Here is a 19,057-nt window from a genome sequence, read left to right as displayed (position 1 = left end):
TACACGTAAACAGTCAATCAGCCGTTGGCAATCGTTAATGGAAACCATGGAAACGGTGGCTACCACCACAACAACCCATCTTGTTTCTCTCTCTCTCTCTCTCTCTCTCTCTCTCTCAGTAGTGGGTTATTTGGTTATTTTAGGACGGAGGTTGTTCAGTATGGTTTGATGTTTAGGTCATTGTACGTGTTGCTGTAGCCTATAGGGCTGGCAGCAGAGAGAAGCCTCGTTAGGATATTGGAATCAGAGTCAGAGACAGCCTGCCTACAGCTATGAAGGGAACATTACTAGCTACACTCTCCAGCTCTGCTCTGGCTCTGTTTGTGTGGGTCTCTGCCATAAAGAGAGCGTTCAACACTGACGGAACTGTGTCAGACTGTTTTTCTGCCATAGCCAGGGTGTAGGATCCAGTTCTAAACGTGGAACAACCTTAAACTCTTGAACATGTTTGACAGTGAAGACTGGGCAGAGATAGATTCCTTACATCAAATATACTGTATCTCATCTCTCCATCCAATATGTATATAAAAGGGTTGATTCTCCTGCAGTGAAACTTGTTCTTTCCTTCTCTGACCCAATCAGCCTCTCTGTACCTGACTGATGCTTCTGTTCTTCTTCTCCTTTCTTTCTTCCTTTCTTTCTTCTCCTTTATTTCTTTGGTGTTGTATTGACGAAGGCGCAGCTCAACGCGAGTCCTTGGCGGATGGTTTGTCTCAGAGAAGGAGAGGTTTTCTATGCCCTAACAGGATTTTAAAAAGACATTCAATGTTTGTATCGTATGGAGAATTTGAGAGCTGCAAAAAACTTTGAAAAAGTGTAGGAAAAACAGATGTTGAATAGTGGTTAGACAATGATGTTTTAAGTTTAACTTTTAATTGGTTGTCAATATTATTTAGATTGAATTGACATTTGAATAAAAGGGATGTTCTGTTGGTGTTTTCAAGACAACACCATTTGACTTTTCTTCTTAATTTGTTCTTTTTTTCAAAGTATTTTAATACCAGGATATAAAGTGATTATTTAGTTTGTTCACCTGAAAACCTCACAGTACAGTTGTTTTTCTATACATCACTACTGAAAGATGTTGCTGAATAAAACATGTATAAAATACATGGAGATCATTCATGAATTTAAAAAAAGACAGAAATAAACTTTTGAGAAATAAACATTTTCTAACCAAAGTGTCTCTGAAGAAAGTCATCATGCTTTTTGTAACAGAATAAAGGAATAAACTATGTGAATATGTTTGTTACTTTATTTCAAAACATTATACCCCATATACACAGAGTGGACAAAACATTATACCCCCCTACACAGAGTGTACAAAACATTATACCCCATATACACAGAGTGGACAAAACATACCCCATATACACAAAGTGGACAAAACATTATACCCCATATACTGTCACTTTTGCCGTTCTTTGTTTTGATGACCAAAACGCAGCGGGAATGTGGATGCTTATCTTTATATTTATTAAATAAAGAGAACACAACAAAACGGCAGACGACAGTTTTACAGGCTATACGTAGCAGTGCAAAATACAACTACCCACAAAAACCCCAGGTGAAAACAAGCTCCTAATATATGACTCCCAATCAGGAACAACTACGTACAGCTGTTCCTGATCGGGAGCCACATAGACAACAAAGAAATAGACAAACCAGAAAACCATAGAAAACCAAAACCAGAACATACACTAAAACCCCGGAATACATAAACCAAACACCCCTTTAATACTACACACACAACCCGAACCATATGAAACAAATACCCTTCTGCCACGTCCTGACCAAACTACAATACAAATACTCCCTCTACTGGTCAGGACGTGACATATACACAGAGAGTACAAAACATTATACCCCATATACACAGAGTGGACAAAACATTATACCCCATATACACAGAGTGTACAAAACATTATACCCCATATACACAGAGTGGACAAAACCTTATAACCCATATACACAGAGTGGACAAAACATTATACCCCATATACACAGAGTGGACAAAACATTATAACCCATATACACAGAGTGTACAAAACATTATACCCCATATACACAGAGTGGACAAAACATTATACCCCATATACACAGAGTGTACAAAACATTATAACCCATATACACAGAGTGGACAAAACATTATACCCCCCTACACAGAGAGGACAAAACATTATACCCCATATACACAGAGTGTACAAAACATTATACCCCATATACACAGAGTGTACAAAACATTATAACCCATATACACAGAGTGGACAAAACATTATACCGCCCTACACAGAGTGGACAAAACATTATACCCCCCTACACAGAGTGGACACAACCTTATAACCCATATACACAGAGTGGACAAAACATTATACCCCATATACACAGAGTGGACAAAACATTATACCCCCTTACACAGAGTGGACAAAACATTATACCCCATATACACAGAGTGGACAAAACATTATACCCCATATACACAGAGTGGACAAAACATTATACCCCCCTACACAGAGTGGACAAAACATTATACCCCATATACACAGAGTGGACAAAACATTATACCCCATATACACAGAGTGGACAAAACATTATACCCCCCTACACAGAGTGGACAAAACATTATACCCCATATACACAGAGTGGACAAAACATTATACCCCCCTACACAGAGTGGACAAAACATTATACCCCATATACACAGAATGGACAAAACATTATACCCCATATACACAGAGTGGACAAAACATTATACCCCATATACACAGAGTGGACAAAACATTATACCCCATATACACAAAGTGGACAAAACATTATACCCCATATACACAGAGTGTACAAAACATTATACCCCATATACACAGAGTGGACAAAACATTATACCCCATATACACAAAGTGGACAAAACATTATACCCCATATACACAAAGTGGACAAAACATTATACCCCATATACACAGAGTGTACAAAACATTATACCCCATATACACAAAGTGGACAAAACATTATACCCCATATACACAGAGTGGACAAAACATTATACCCCCCTACACAGAGTGTACAAAACATTATACCCCATATACACAGAGTGGACAAAACATTATACCCCCCTACACAGAGTGTACAAAACATTATACACCATATACACAAAGTGGACAAAACATTATACCCCATATACACAGAGTGGACAAAACATTATACCCCCCTACACAGAGTGTACAAAACATTATACCCCATATACACAGAGTTGACAAAACATTATACCCCATATACACAGAGTGGACAAAACATTATACCCCCTACACAGAGTGTACAAAACATTATACCCCATATACACAAAGTGGACAAAACATTATACCCCATATACACAGAGTGGACAAAACATTATACCCCCCTACAAAGAGTGTACAAAACATTATACCCCATATACACAAAGTGGACAAAACATTATACCCCATATACACAGAGTGGACAAAACATTATACCCCCCTACACAGAGTGTACAAAACATTATACCCCATATACACAGAGTGGACAAAACATTATACCCCCTACACAGAGTGTACAAAACATTATACCCCATATACACAAAGTGGACAAAACATTATACCCCCTACACAGAGTGTACAAAACATTATACCCCATATACACAGAGTGGACAAAACATTATACCCCATATACACAGAGTGGACAAAACATTATACCCCCCTACACAGAGTGGACAAAACATTATACCCCATATACACAGAGTGGACAAAACATTATACCCCCCTACACAGAGTGGACAAAACATTATACCCCATATACACAGAGTGGACAAAACATTATACCCCATATACACAGAGTGGACAAAACATTATACCCCCCTACACAGAGTGGACAAAACATTATACCCCCCTACACAGAGTGGACAAAACATTATACCCCATATACACAGAGTGGACAAAACATTATACCCCATATACACAGAGTGGACAAAACATTATACCCCATATACACAGAGTGGACAAAACATTATACCCCATATACACAGAGTGAACAAAACATTATACCCCCCTACACAGAGTGGACAAAACATTATACCCCATATACACAGAGTGGACAAAACATTATACCCCATATACACAGAGTGTACAAAACATTATACCCCATATACACAGAGTGGACAAAACATTATACCCCATATACACAGAGTGGACAAAACATTATACCCCCCTACACAGAGTGGACAAAACATTATACCCCATATACACAGAGTGTACAAAACATTATACCCCCCTACACAGAGTGGACAAAACATTATACCCCCCTACACAGAGTGTACAAAACATTATACCCCATATACACAGAGTGGACAAAACATTATACCCCCCTACACAGAGTGTACAAAACATTATACCCCATATACACAAAGTGGACAAAACATTATACCCCATATACACAGAGTGGACAAAACATTATACCCCCCTACACAGAGTGTACAAAACATTATACCCCATATACACAGAGTGGACAAAACATTATACCCCATATACACAGAGTGGACAAAACATTATACCCCCCTACACAGAGTGGACAAAACATTATACCCCATATACACAGAGTGGACAAAACATTATACCCCCTACACAGAGTGGACAAAACATTATACCCCATATACACAGAGTGGACAAAACATTATACCCCCATACACAGAGTGGACAAAACATTATACCCCCTACACAGAGTGGACAAAACATTATACCCCATATACACAGAGTGGACAAAACATTATACCCCATATACACAGAGTGGACAAAACATTATACCCCATATACACAGAGTGGACAAAACATTATACCCCATATACACAGAGTGAACAAAACATTATACCCCCCTACACAGAGTGGACAAAACATTATGCCCCATATACACAGAGTGGACAAAACATTATACCCCATATACACAGAGTGTACAAAACATTATACCCCATATACACAGAGTGGACAAAACATTATACCCCATATACACAGAGTGGACAAAACATTATACCCCCCTACACAGAGTGGACAAAACATTATACCCCATATACACAGAGTGTACAAAACATTATACCCCCCTACACAGAGTGGACAAAACATTATACCCCATATACACAGAGTGGACAAAACATTATACCCCCTACACAGAGTGGACAAAACATTATACCCCATATACACAGAGTGGACAAAACATTATACCCCCCTACACAGAGTGTACAAAACATTATACACCATATACACAAAGTGGACAAAACATTATACCCCATATACACAGAGTGGACAAAACATTATACCCCCCTACACAGAGTGTACAAAACATTATACCCCATATACACAGAGTTGACAAAACATTATACCCCATATACACAGAGTGGACAAAACATTATACCCCCCTACACAGAGTGTACAAAACATTATACCCCATATACACAAAGTGGACAAAACATTATACCCCATATACACAGAGTGGACAAAACATTATACCCCCCTACAAAGAGTGTACAAAACATTATACCCCATATACACAAAGTGGACAAAACATTATACCCCATATACACAGAGTGGACAAAACATTATACCCCCCTACACAGAGTGTACAAAACATTATACCCCATATACACAGAGTGGACAAAACATTATACCCCCCTACACAGAGTGTACAAAACATTATACCCCATATACACAAAGTGGACAAAACATTATACCCCATATACACAGAGTGGACAAAACATTATACCCCCCTACACAGAGTGTACAAAACATTATACCCCATATACACAGAGTGGACAAAACATTATACCCCATATACACAGAGTGGACAAAACATTATACCCCCCTACACAGAGTGGACAAAACATTATACCCCATATACACAGAGTGGACAAAACATTATACCCCCTACACAGAGTGGACAAAACATTATACCCCATATACACAGAGTGGACAAAACATTATACCCCATATACACAGAGTGGACAAAACATTATACCCCCCTACACAGAGTGGACAAAACATTATACCCCCTACACAGAGTGGACAAAACATTATACCCCATATACACGAGTGGACAAAACATTATACCCCATACACAGAGTGGACAAAACATTATACCCCATATACACAGAGTGGACAAAACATTATACCCCATATACACAGAGTGGACAAAACATTATACCCCATATACACAGAGTGGACAAAACATTATACCCCATATACACAGAGTGGACAAAACATTATACCCCATATACACAGAGTGGACAAAACATTATACCCCATATACACAGAGTGTACAAAACATTATACCCCATATACACAAAGTGGACAAAACATTATACCCCATATACACAGAGTGGACAAAACATTATACCCCCTATACACAGAGTGTACAAAACATTATACCCCATATACACAGAGTGGACAAAACATTATACCCCCCTACACAGAGTGTACAAAACATTATACCCCATATACACAAAGTGGACAAAACATTATACCCCATATACACAGAGTGGACAAAACATTATACCCCCTACACAGAGTGTACAAAACATTATACCCCATATACACAGAGTTGACAAAACATTATACCCCATATACACAGAGTGGACAAAACATTATACCCCCCTACACAGAGTGTACAAAACATTATACCCCATATACACAAAGTGTACAAAACATTATACCCCATATACACAGAGTGGACAAAACATTATACCCCCCTACACAGAGTGTACAAAACATTATACCCCATATACACAAAGTGGACAAAACATTATACCCCATATACACAGAGTGGACAAAACATTATACCCCCTACACAGAGTGTACAAAACATTATACCCCATATACACAGAGTGGACAAAACATTATACCCCCCTACACAGAGTGTACAAAACATTATACCCCATATACACAAAGTGGACAAAACATTATACCCCATATACACAGAGTGGACAAAACATTATACCCCCCTACACAGAGTGTACAAAACATTATACCCCATATACACAGAGTGGACAAAACATTATACCCCATGTACACAGAGTGGACAAAACATTATACCCCCTTACACAGAGTGGACAAAACATTATACCCCATATACACAGAGTGGACAAAACATTATACCCCCCTACACAGAGTGGACAAAACATTATACCCCATATACACAGAGTGGACAAAACATTATACCCCATATACACAGAGTGGACAAAACATTATACCCCATATACACAGAGTGAACAAAACATTATACCCCCCTACACAGAGTGGACAAAACATTATACCCCATATACACAGAGTGGACAAAACATTATACCCCATATACACAGAGTGTACAAAACATTATACCCCATATACACAGAGTGGACAAAACATTATACCCCATATACACAGAGTGGACAAAACATTATACCCCCTACACAGAGTGGACAAAACATTATACCCCCTACACAGAGTGGACAAAACATTATACCCCATATACACAGAGTGGACAAAACATTATACCCCATATACACAGAGTGGACAAAACATTATACCCCATATACACAGAGTGTACAAAACATTATACCCCATATACACAGAGTGAACAAAACATTATACCCCATATACACAGAGTGGACAAAACATTATACCCCGCTACACAGAGTGTACAAAACATTATACCCCATATACACAGAGTGGACAAAACATTATACCCCATATACACAGAGTGGACAAAACATTATACCCCCCTACACAGAGTGGACAAAACATTATACCCCCCTACACAGAGTGGACAAAACATTATATCCCATATACACAGAGTGGACAAAACATTATACCCCATATACACAGAGTGGACAAAACATTATACCCCATATACACAGAGTGGACAAAACATTATACCCCATATACACAGAGTGAACAAAACATTATACCCCATATACACAGGTGCGGACAAAACATTATACCCCCCTACACAGAGTGTACAAAACATTATACCCCATATACACAGAGTGGACAAAACATTATACCCCATATACACAGAGTGGACAAAACATTATACCCCATATACACAGAGTGGACAAAACATTATACCCCATATACACAGAGTGGACAAAACATTATACCCCATATACACAGAGTGGACAAAACATTATACCCCATATACACAGAGTGGACAAAACATTATACCCCATATGCACAGAGTGTAGAAAACATTAGGAACACCTGCTCTTTCCATGACATAGACTGACCAGGTGAATCCAGGTGAAAGCTATGGTCCCTTATTGATGTCACTTGTTAAATCCACTTCAATCAGTGTAGATGAAGGGGTGGAGAGAAGGATGTTTTAACCTTGAGACAATTGAGACATGGATTGTGTATGTGTGCCATTCAGAGGGTGAATGGGCAAGATAACATATTTAAGTGCCTTTGAACGGGGTATGGCAGTAGGTGCCAGGCGCACCGGTTTGTGTCAAGAACTGCAACACTGCTCGGTTTTTCACGCTCAACAGTTTCCCGTGTCAATCAAGAATGGTCCACCACCCAAAGGACATCCAGACAACTTGACACAACTGTGGGAAGCATTGTAGTCAACATGGGCCAGCATCCCCCTGCCCCAACGAAGTGAGGCTGTTCTGAGGTCAGAACAGGGGGGGGGCGCATACTTGTGTTATTGCCTCGGATATATGAATACTGCATGGGGAAACCCATCAATGTTAAGAGGCATGCTGCGCTCACTTTCAGAACACTATCCAAATCTAAATGTCACCGTTGTCGTAAGGATTTGACCAAAATGCAGCAGGAATATGTATACTCATCTGCATTTATTTGGAAGAAGGAGAAACAAATAAGTATACCAAAAAAAAAAAAAAAAAGTCCTGTCAGGTGCACAAACACTAAACAAGGAACAACTACCCACCAAAATCCCATAGAAAAACACCCCTCTTAAATAGGACCTTCAATTAGAAGCAACTAGGAGCAGCTGCTTCCAATTGAAGGTCAACCCAACAAACACCACATAGAAATAGATATACTAGAACTAACATAGAAATAGACTAACAAAGAACATAGCCCAACATTGAGGTGTTGTTGTATCTCAGTAAGTGGCCAGTGGATGGTCATTGAGGTGTTGTTGTATCTCAGTAAGTGGCCAGTGGATGGTCATTGAGGTGTTGTTGTATCTCAGTAAGTGGCCAGTGGATGGTCATTGAGGTGTTGTTGTATCTCAGTAAGTGGCCTGTGGATGGTCATTGAGGTGTTGTTGTATCTCAGTAAGTGGCCAGTAGATGGTCATTGAGGTGTTGTTGTATCTCAGTAAGTGGCCTGTGGATGGTCATTGAGGTGTTGTTTCTCAGTAAGTGGCCAGTGGATGGTCATTGAGATGTTGTTGTATCTCAGTAAGTGGCCAGTGGATGGTCATTGAGGTGTTGTTTTCTCAGTAAGTGGCCTGTGGATGGTCATTGAGGTGTTGTTGTATCTCAGTAAGTGGCCTGTGGATGGTCATTGAGGTGTTGTTGTATCTCAGTAAGTGGCCAGTGGATGGTCATTGAGGTGTTGTTGTATCTCAGTAAGTGGCCTGTGGATGGTCATTGAGGTGTTGTTGTATCTCAGTAAGTGGCCTGTGGATGGTCATTGAGGTGTTGTTGTATCTCAGTAAGTGGCCAGTGGATGGTCATTGAGGTGTTGTTTCTCAGTCAGTGGCCAGTGGATGGTCATTGAGGTGTTGTTTCTCAGTAAGTGGCCAGTGGATGGTCATTGAGGTGTTATTGTATCTCAGTAAGTGGCCAGTGGATGGTCATTGAGGTGTTATTGTATCTCAGTAAGTGGCCTGTGGATGGTCATTGAGGTGTTGTTGTATCTCAGTAAGTGGCCAGTGGATGGTCATTGAGGTGTTGTTGTATCTCAGTAAGTGGCCAGTGGATGGTCATTGAGGTGTTGTTTCTCAGTAAGTGGCCAGTGGATGGTCATTGAGATGTTGTTGTATCTCAGTAAGTGGCCAGTGGATGGTCATTGAGGTGTTGTTTCTCAGTAAGTGGCCAGTGGATGGTCATTGAGATGTTGTTGTATCTCAGTAAGTGGCCAGTGGATGGTCATTGAGGTGTTGTTGTATCTCAGTAAGTGGCCAGTGGATGGTCATTGAGGTGTTGTTGTATCTCAGTAAGTGGCCAGTGGATGGTCATTGAGGTGTTGTTGTATCTCAGTAAGTGGCCTGTGGATGGTCATTGAGATGTTGTTGTATCTCAGTAAGTGGCCAGTAGATGGTCATTGAGGTGTTGTTGTATCTCAGTAAGTGGCCTGTGGATGGTCATTGAGATGTTGTTGTATCTCAGTAAGTGGCCAGTGGATGGTCATTGAGGTGTTGTTGTATCTCAGTAAGTGGCCAGTGGATGGTCATTGAGGTGTTGTTGTATCTCAGTAAGTGGCCAGTGGATGGTCATTGAGGTGTTGTTGTATCTCAGTAAGTGGCCTGTGGATGGTCATTGAGATGTTGTTGTATCTCAGTAAGTGGCCAGTAGATGGTCATTGAGGTGTTGTTGTATCTCAGTAAGTGGCCTGTGGATGGTCATTGAGATGTTGTTGTATCTCAGTAAGTGGCCAGTGGATGGTCATTGAGGTGTTGTTGTATCTCAGTAAGTGGCCTGTGGATGGTCATTGAGATGTTGTTGTATCTCAGTAAGTGGCCTGTGGATGGTCATTGAGGTGTTGTTGTATCTCAGTAAGTGGCCTGTGGATGGTCATTGAGGTGTTGTTGTATCTCAGTAAGTGGCCAGTGGATGGTCATTGAGATGTTGTTGTATCTCAGTAAGTGGCCAGTGGATGGTCATTGAGGTGTTGTTGTATCTCAGTAAGTGGCCTGTGGATGGTCATTGAGGTGTTGTTGTATCTCAGTAAGTGGCCAGTGGATGGTCATTGAGGTGTTGTTGTATCTCAGTAAGTGGCCAGTGGATGGTCATTGAGGTGTTGTTGTATCTCAGTAAGTGGCCAGTGGATGGTCATTGAGGTGTTGTTTCTCAGTAAGTGGCCAGTGGATGGTCATTGAGGTGTTGTTGTTCTCAGTAAGTGGCCTGTGGATGGTCATTGAGGTGTTGTTGTATCTCAGTAAGTGGCCAGTGGATGGTCATTGAGATGTTGTTGTATCTCAGTAAGTGGCCAGTGGATGGTCATTGAGGTGTTGTTGTATCTCAGTAAGTGGCCAGTGGATGGTCATTGAGGTGTTGTTGTATCTCAGTAAGTGGCCAGTGGATGGTCATTGAGGTGTTGTTTCTCAGTCAGTGGCCAGTATGTCATAGGTGTTTGTATCTCAGTCAGTGGCCAGTGGATGGTCATTGAGGTGTTGTTGTATCTCAGTCAGTGGCCAGTGGATGGTCATTGAGGTGTTGTTTCTCAGTCAGTGGCCAGTGGATGGTCATTGAGGTGTTGTTTCTCAGTAAGTGGCCAGTGGATGGTCATTGAGATGTTGTTGTATCTCAGTAAGTGGCCAGTGGATGGTCATTGAGGTGTTGTTGTATCTCAGCAAGTGGCCAGTGGATGGTCATTGAGGTGTTGTTGTATCTCAGCAAGTGGCCTGTGGCTGGTCATTGAGGTGTTGTTGTATCTCAGTAAGTGGCCTGTGGATGGTCATTGAGGTGTTGTTGTATCTCAGTAAGTGGCCTGTGGATGGTCATTGAGATGTTGTTGTATCTCAGTAAGTGGCCAGTGGATGGTCATTGAGGTGTTGTTTCTCAGTAAGTGGCCAGTGGATGGTCATTGATGTGTTGTTGTATCTCAGTAAGTGGCCAGTGGATGGTCATTGAGGTGTTGTTGTATCTCAGTAAGTGGCCAGTGGATGGTCATTGAGGTGTTGTTTCTCAGTAAGTGGCCTGTGGATGGTCATTGAGATGTTGTTGTATCTCAGTAAGTGGCCAGTGGATGGTCATTGAGGTGTTGTTGTATCTCAGTAAGTGGCCAGTGGATGGTCATTGAGGTGTTGTTGTATCTCAGTAAGTGGCCAGTAGAGAACAAGACTAAAAGACTAAACTCAGCTTTCAGCTGCAAAGACTGAAACCTCATGGAGATAATTGGAGGGAGAGAGAGAGAGTACCCCATCTCAGTATAGCCGGAGCATGATTGGAAGTGAGGGTTGGTTAATTGAATCCAGGTGCAGATCACACACATATTCATCCTCACGTTAGACCAGAGCGCGCACACACACACACCTTTCCTCCCATGGAGAACAGTTAATGGAGGACTTAACTATTCACGACTGTACTGCTAAATAACACATTCACACTGGAAGCGTTCTTTGGTTTGTCTACATCTTATCCCTACTATTTTCTCTCTCTCTCTCTCTCTCTCTCTCTCTCTCTCTCTCTCTCTCTCTCTCTCTCTCTACAGACAAGAGTGTTTGAGTGAGAGCTCCTTATATAAGCCACGTTGATACAAATGGGAGAGGAAAGGAAATCGATGTCTGTGAAGATGCTGTTGCGATGTTAAACTCAGACAATGCTAAACACCAGTCTCAACGTCAACAGTGAAGAGGCGACTCAGGGATTCTGGCCTCTAGGCAGAGTTCTTCTGTCCAGTGTCTGTTCTTTTGCCCATCTAAATCTTTTATTTTTATTGGCCAGTCAGAGATATGGCTTTTTCTTTGCAACTCTGCCTAGAAGGCCAGCATCCCGGAGTCACCTCTTCACTGTTGACATTGAGACTAGTGTTTTGCGGCTACTATTTAATGAAGCTGCCAGTTGAGGACTTGTGAGGCATCTGTTCCTCAAACTAGACACTCTAATGTACTTGTCCTCTTGCTCAGTTGTGCACCGGGGCCTCCCACTACTCTTATCAATTCTGGTTAGAGCCAGTTTGCGCTGTTCTGTGAAGGGAGTAGTACACATCGTTGTACGAGAAATTGAAAGGGAGGAGAGAGAGTGGTCATGAGCAGATGAAGCTCCTGCATTTTTCAGCATGTTATTAAAAATATATAGATTTAGAGTTAGATAAACTTGGATTTTCTGTCAGGGACATATATAGGAGGCTACCCTCTATAACATAACCTTCACTCCAAATCAAATCTCAAAACCTACAACCTGATTTTGGACAGAATTACGGAATCACCTGGAAGGCTTACAACTACCAAAGATTATTATTCCAAAGCTTTACAGCAAATGCTCTGGAAACAACAGAAACCTGAAAACACCATCCAACCTGGAACTGAGTGAGTAATGTTTAGTCTGAAGCTATATTTTATTTCCAAAAGCCAAGAAGAAAAATACATTACAATGATATATTTTACTTATAAGGACTAAATGCTAAGTTAAAGCTACCAAGCTTGATACAACTTCAATTAGTACTGACGTGTCAAGTGAGAGGCGTCAAAGCCCTTGAGCCCAACAATGGCAGGAGAGTCACACAGTCTACTCAAACCAATTGGAGAGGCCTTAGAAGCTGCCTTCCGCTGTTCAGAGGTAATTCAAATACAGTACCCTGTGTATGTAAAGAATGATAAGATCTCAAAATGAAGCTCCTTATGGAAAATCAAGAGACACTTTTTGCTGGCTATTATAAAAATGGGAACATCAGCAACTGCATCTCCCTCATCTTCCCTGGCATGGCACAGTGCTATTTTAACCAGACCATCCCCTGGCATGGCACAGTGCTATATTAACCAGACCATCCCCTGGCATGGCACAGTGCTATATTAACCAGACCATCCCCTGGCATGGCACAGTGCTATATTAACCAGACCATCCCCTGGCATGACACAGTGCTATTTTAACCAGACCATCCCCTGGCATGGCACAGTGCTATATTAACCAGACCATCCCCTGGCGTGGCACAGTGCTATGTTAACCAGACCATCCCCTGGCATGGCACAGTGCTATATTAAAACAGACCATCCCCTGGCATGACACAGTGCTATATTAACCAGACCATCCCCTGGCATGGCACAGTGCTATATTAACCAGACCACCCCCTGGCATGGCACAGTGCTATTCTAACCAGACCATCCCCTGGCATGGCACAGTGCTATATTAACCAGACTATCCCCTGGCATGGCACAGTGCTATATTAACCAGACCATCCCCTGGCATGACACAGTGCTATATTAACCAGACCATCCCCTGGCATGGCACAGTGCTATATTAACCAGACCATCCCCTGGCATGACACAGTGCTATATTAACCAGACCATCCCCTGGCATGGCACAGTGCTATATTAACCAGACCATCCCCTGGCATGGCACAGTGCTATATTAACCAGACCATCCCCTGGCGTGGCACAGTGCTATATTAACCAGACCATCCCCTGGCATGGCACAGTGCTATTTTAACCAGACCATCCCCTGGCATGGCACAGTGCTATATTAACCAGACCATCCCCTGGCGTGGCACAGTGCTATATTAACCAGACCATCCCCTGGCATGGCACAGTGCTATATTAACCAGACCATCCCCTGGCATGGCACAGTGCTATATTAACCAGACCATCCCTGGCATGGCACAGCTCTATATTAACCAGACCATCCCCTGGCATGGCACAGTGCTATATTAACCAGACCATCCCCTGGCATGGCACAGTGCTATATTAACCAGACCATCCCCTGGCATGACACAGTGCTATATTAACCAGACCATCCCCTGGCATGGCACAGTGCTATTCTAAACAGACCATCCCCTGGCATGACACAGTGCTATTTTAGCACACTACCCCTCTGTTAAGGGGGGGGGGCGGGGTGTTACCGAGGGGTGGAAACTTGGAGTCAGCTAATAAAAATCTCTATAAGTCTGGAACAGTATTGGTACAGGGCAACCCCAAACAGCTTCAGCTGGACGTTCACCTAATCAAAGAATTAGCCCAGCAGGAGAAGCTCTCCCTTGAGAAAGATACCCCCACCCCGAGCGGGTCAGACCAGACCTCTTCATTATATAACTCCACAGATGACCAACCCCAAGTGGAAAGTCAACCTCCCAGCACAGAGTACTACCCCCTCATTGAAATGAAGGATAAATTCACCCAGCTGGAGGTAAGGCAGGTGGAGCTGGAACAGCAGGTGATTACACTCCAGTCAGCATAGACCCAGACAACAGTCCAGCACAACAACACCCCGTTAACCAGAACCAGAGAGCTGGAGATGGAGAGAGACATATCTGCACTCTGGACTGTGGTGAGACAACTACAACAGGAGAAAGAGCAAGAGGTGGAGAAGAACAGAGCACTAGAGGAGAGGATCAGACTGCTGGAGGAGAGGGTGAGGGGGATGGTGGAGAGGATCAGACCGCTGGAGGAGAGGGTGAGGGGGATGGTGGAGAGGATCAGACCGCTGGAGGAGAGGGTGAGGGGGATGGTGGAGAGGATCAGACTGCTGGAGGAGAGGGTGAGGGGGGATGGAGGGAGGGAGAGGATCAGACCGCTGGAGGAGAGGGTGAGGGGGATGGTGGAGAGGATCAGACCGCTGGAGGAGAGGGTGAGGGGGGATGGTGGAGAGGATCAGACTGCTGGAGGAGAGGGTGAGGGGGATGGAGGAGAGGATCAGACTGCTGGAGGAGAGGGTGAGGGGGATGGTGGAGAGGATCAGACCGCTGGAGGAGAGGGTGAGGGGGATGGAGGGAGAGGATCAGACTGCTGGAGGAGAGGGTGAGGGGGATGGAGGGAGAGGATCAGACTGCTGGAGGAGAGGGTGAGGGAGATGGAGGGAGAGGATCAGACTGCTGGAGGAGAGGGTGAGGGGGATGGAGGGAGAGGATCAGACTGCTGGAGGAGAGGGTGAGGGGGATGGCGTGTGACAGAGAACAACCCACTAGAGAGGTGGCCACCCCCACAGAGAAGCCAGCAGAACAGCCCACCTCAGACCCGGATCATAGCGTCGAGATCACAGCGGGACAGACAAATGAAGAACCCCAAGCCCAGGGGATCCCACCCCCTCTGAGCACCCCCCCTGTCAGCCACCCTGATAGCCCCCCCACACACACACCCACCGAGGACATACATAAGACACAGATATTGTACTCCTTATGCACTCAAACGAGAAATATATACAATATTTACAAAAAAAATCCCAAACATAGTGTGTCTAAACTCTGGTGTCCAAACACCAAGCTCGCCCTAGACCTTCTGTCTGAGGACCAACTAGGTCCACCCAGCCACATAATAATACACACAGGCACAAACGAACTGAGAACACAGCAGGAAAGGGTGACTACAGCACTGAAGGGAGTGATTAAAAAAGTTTCTTCTACTTTCCCCAATGCACAAGTGGTTATATCCACCCTGCTACAACGAAAAGACTTCCAACCTGCTTCGATACAGCGGGTAAACGCAAGTACCTCCCGTGACTTCCCGTTTACCTGGCCCACCACTCCACCCTGGACTTGAACAGCCTTTATGCCAGGTCCACCTATACAAGGCAGCAGTGCCCACCTTCGCCCGGACCCTAAAGGACATTGCTCTTAAGCACAGCCCCAACACTTCACACAGGAGCAACAGATCAATAGACACCCCGCCCAGACCAGCGAGACACTCTCCTAGATCCAGACCACAACACCACCAGCCACATCCACATCCACCTCCCCACCCCAACCAATCAACACCCCTCCAAGTCAACCATGCCCACACCCCATTTAGGCCCCCTCAGACCAGACCTATACCCATCCTGCCCACCACATACCCCCCACCCTCGCAAAGAGGGCCTCAACATGGAAGTCACACATACGCCCAGGCCGTAAGCAGGCGAACAGGCCCAACCCCCACTCTTACACTAGCCAAAGCCAATGGCATGTACCAGACGCTCAGCAGGCTCTGCTCACACTTACTGGCCTGAGGCCAAACCACACAGCCAAGAACATTGGACACTTTATGGAACACAAAGCCTTCACTATCTCATCCTGGAATATCCAAGGCCTGAGGTCATCTGCCTTTGGCCTAAAGAGCAGGAACCTGGACTTCATCAAAGAAATCTGAAATATAGACATTGTCATCCTAAAAGAAACATGATATAGAGGAGACTGACCCATTGGTTGCCCGCTAGGTTAAAGAGAGGTGGTAGTCCCATCTACCAAACTACCAGGTGTGAAACAGGGAAGGGACTCAGGGGGTATGCTAATTTGGTATAGAGCAGACCTAACTCAATCCATTAAATCAATCAAAACAGGAACATTTTACATTTGGCTAGAAATTCAAAAGGAAATGATCTTAACAGAGAAAATGTCCTCCTGTGTGCTACCTATATCCAACCACTAGAATCCCCATACTTCAATGAAGACAGCTTCTCCATCCTGGAGGAGGAAATCAATCATTTCCAGACCCAGGGAAATGTACTAGTCTGTGGTGACCTAAATGCCAGAACTGGACAAGAACCTGACACCTTCAGCACACAGTGGGACAAACAACTGCCTGGAGGTGACAGCATTCTCTCCCCCATATGCCCACCTAGACACAACTATGACAACTTAACCAACAAAAACAGGTCACAACTCCTGCAGCTCTGTCGCACGCTGAGTATGTGCATAGTCAATGTTAGGCTCCGAGGTTACTCCTATGGTAGGTACAACTCAAATCAAATCAAATTTTATTTGTCACATACACATGGTTAGCAGATGTTAATGCGAGTGTAGCGAAATGCTTGTGCTTCTAGTTCCGACCATACAGTAATATCTAACAAGTAATCTAACAATTTCACAACTACCTTATACACACAAGTGTAAAGGAATGAATAAGAATATGTACATAAAAATATATGGATGAGCGATAGCTGAACGGCATAGGCAAGATGCAGTAGATGGTATAGAATACAGTATATACATATGAGATGATTAGTGTAGGGTATGTAAACATTATATAAAATGGCATTGTTTAAAGTGGCAAGTGATACATTTATTACATCCAATTTTTAATTATTAAAGGGGCTAGAGATTTGAGTCAGTATGTTGGCAGCAGCCACTCAATGTTAGTGATGGCTGTTTAACAGTCTGATGGCCTTGAGATAGAAGCTGTTTTTCAGTCTCTCGGTCCCAACTTTGATGCACCTGTACTGACCTCGCCTTCTGGATGATAGCGGGATGAACAGGCAGTGGCTCGGGTGGTTCTTGTCCTTGATGATCTTTTTGGCCTTCCTGTGACATAGGGTGGTGTAGATGTCCTGGGGGACACGTAGTTTGCCCCCGGTGATGCGTTGTGCAGACCTCATTACCCTCTGGAGAGCCTTACGGTTGTGGGCGGAGCAGTTTCCGTACCAGGCGGCGATACAGCCCAACAGGATGCTCTCGATTGTGCATCTGTAAAAATTTGTGAGTGCTTTTGGTGACAAGCCGAATTTCTTCAGCCTCCTGAGGTTGAAGAAGCGCTGCTGCGCTTTTTCACCACGCTGTCTGTGTGGGTGGACAATTTCAGTTTGACAGTGATGTGTACGCCGAGGAACTTAAAACTTTCCATCTTCTCCACTACTGTCCCGTCGATGTGGATAAAGGGCTGCTCCCTCTGCTGTTTCCTGAAGTCCACGATCATCTCCTTTGTTTTGTTGACATTGAGTGTGAGATTATTTTCCTGACACCACACTCCGAGGGCCCTCACCCCCTCCCTATAGGCCGTCTCGTCGTTGTTGGTAATCAAGCCTACCACTGTAGTGTAGTCTGCAAACTTGATGATTAAGTTGGAGGCGTGCATGGCCACACAGTCATGGGTGAACAGGGAGTACAGGAGAGGGCTGAGAACGCACCCTTGTGGGGCCCCAGTGTTGAGGATCAGCAGGGAGGAGATGTTGTTTCCTACCCTCACCACCTGGGGGCGGCCCGTCAGGAAGTCCAGGACCCAGTTGCACAGGGCGGGGTCGAGACCCAGGGTCTGGAACTTAATGACGAGTTTGGAGGGTACTATGGTGTAAAATGCTGAGCTGTAGTCGATGAACAGCATTCTTACATAGGTATTCCTCTTGTCCAGATGGGTTAGGACAGTGTGCAGTGTGATTGCGATTGCGTCGTCTGTGGACATATCGGGGCGGTAAGCAAATTGGAGTGGGTCTAGGGTGTCAGGTAGGGTGGAGGTGATATGGTCCTTGACTAGTCTCTCAAAGCACTTCATGATG

This window comes from Salmo salar, chromosome ssa05 (assembly GCF_905237065.1).
Source record: "Salmo salar chromosome ssa05, Ssal_v3.1, whole genome shotgun sequence".
Taxonomy (NCBI): Eukaryota; Metazoa; Chordata; class Actinopteri; order Salmoniformes; family Salmonidae; genus Salmo; species Salmo salar.
This window is presented reverse-complemented; position numbering follows the sequence as displayed.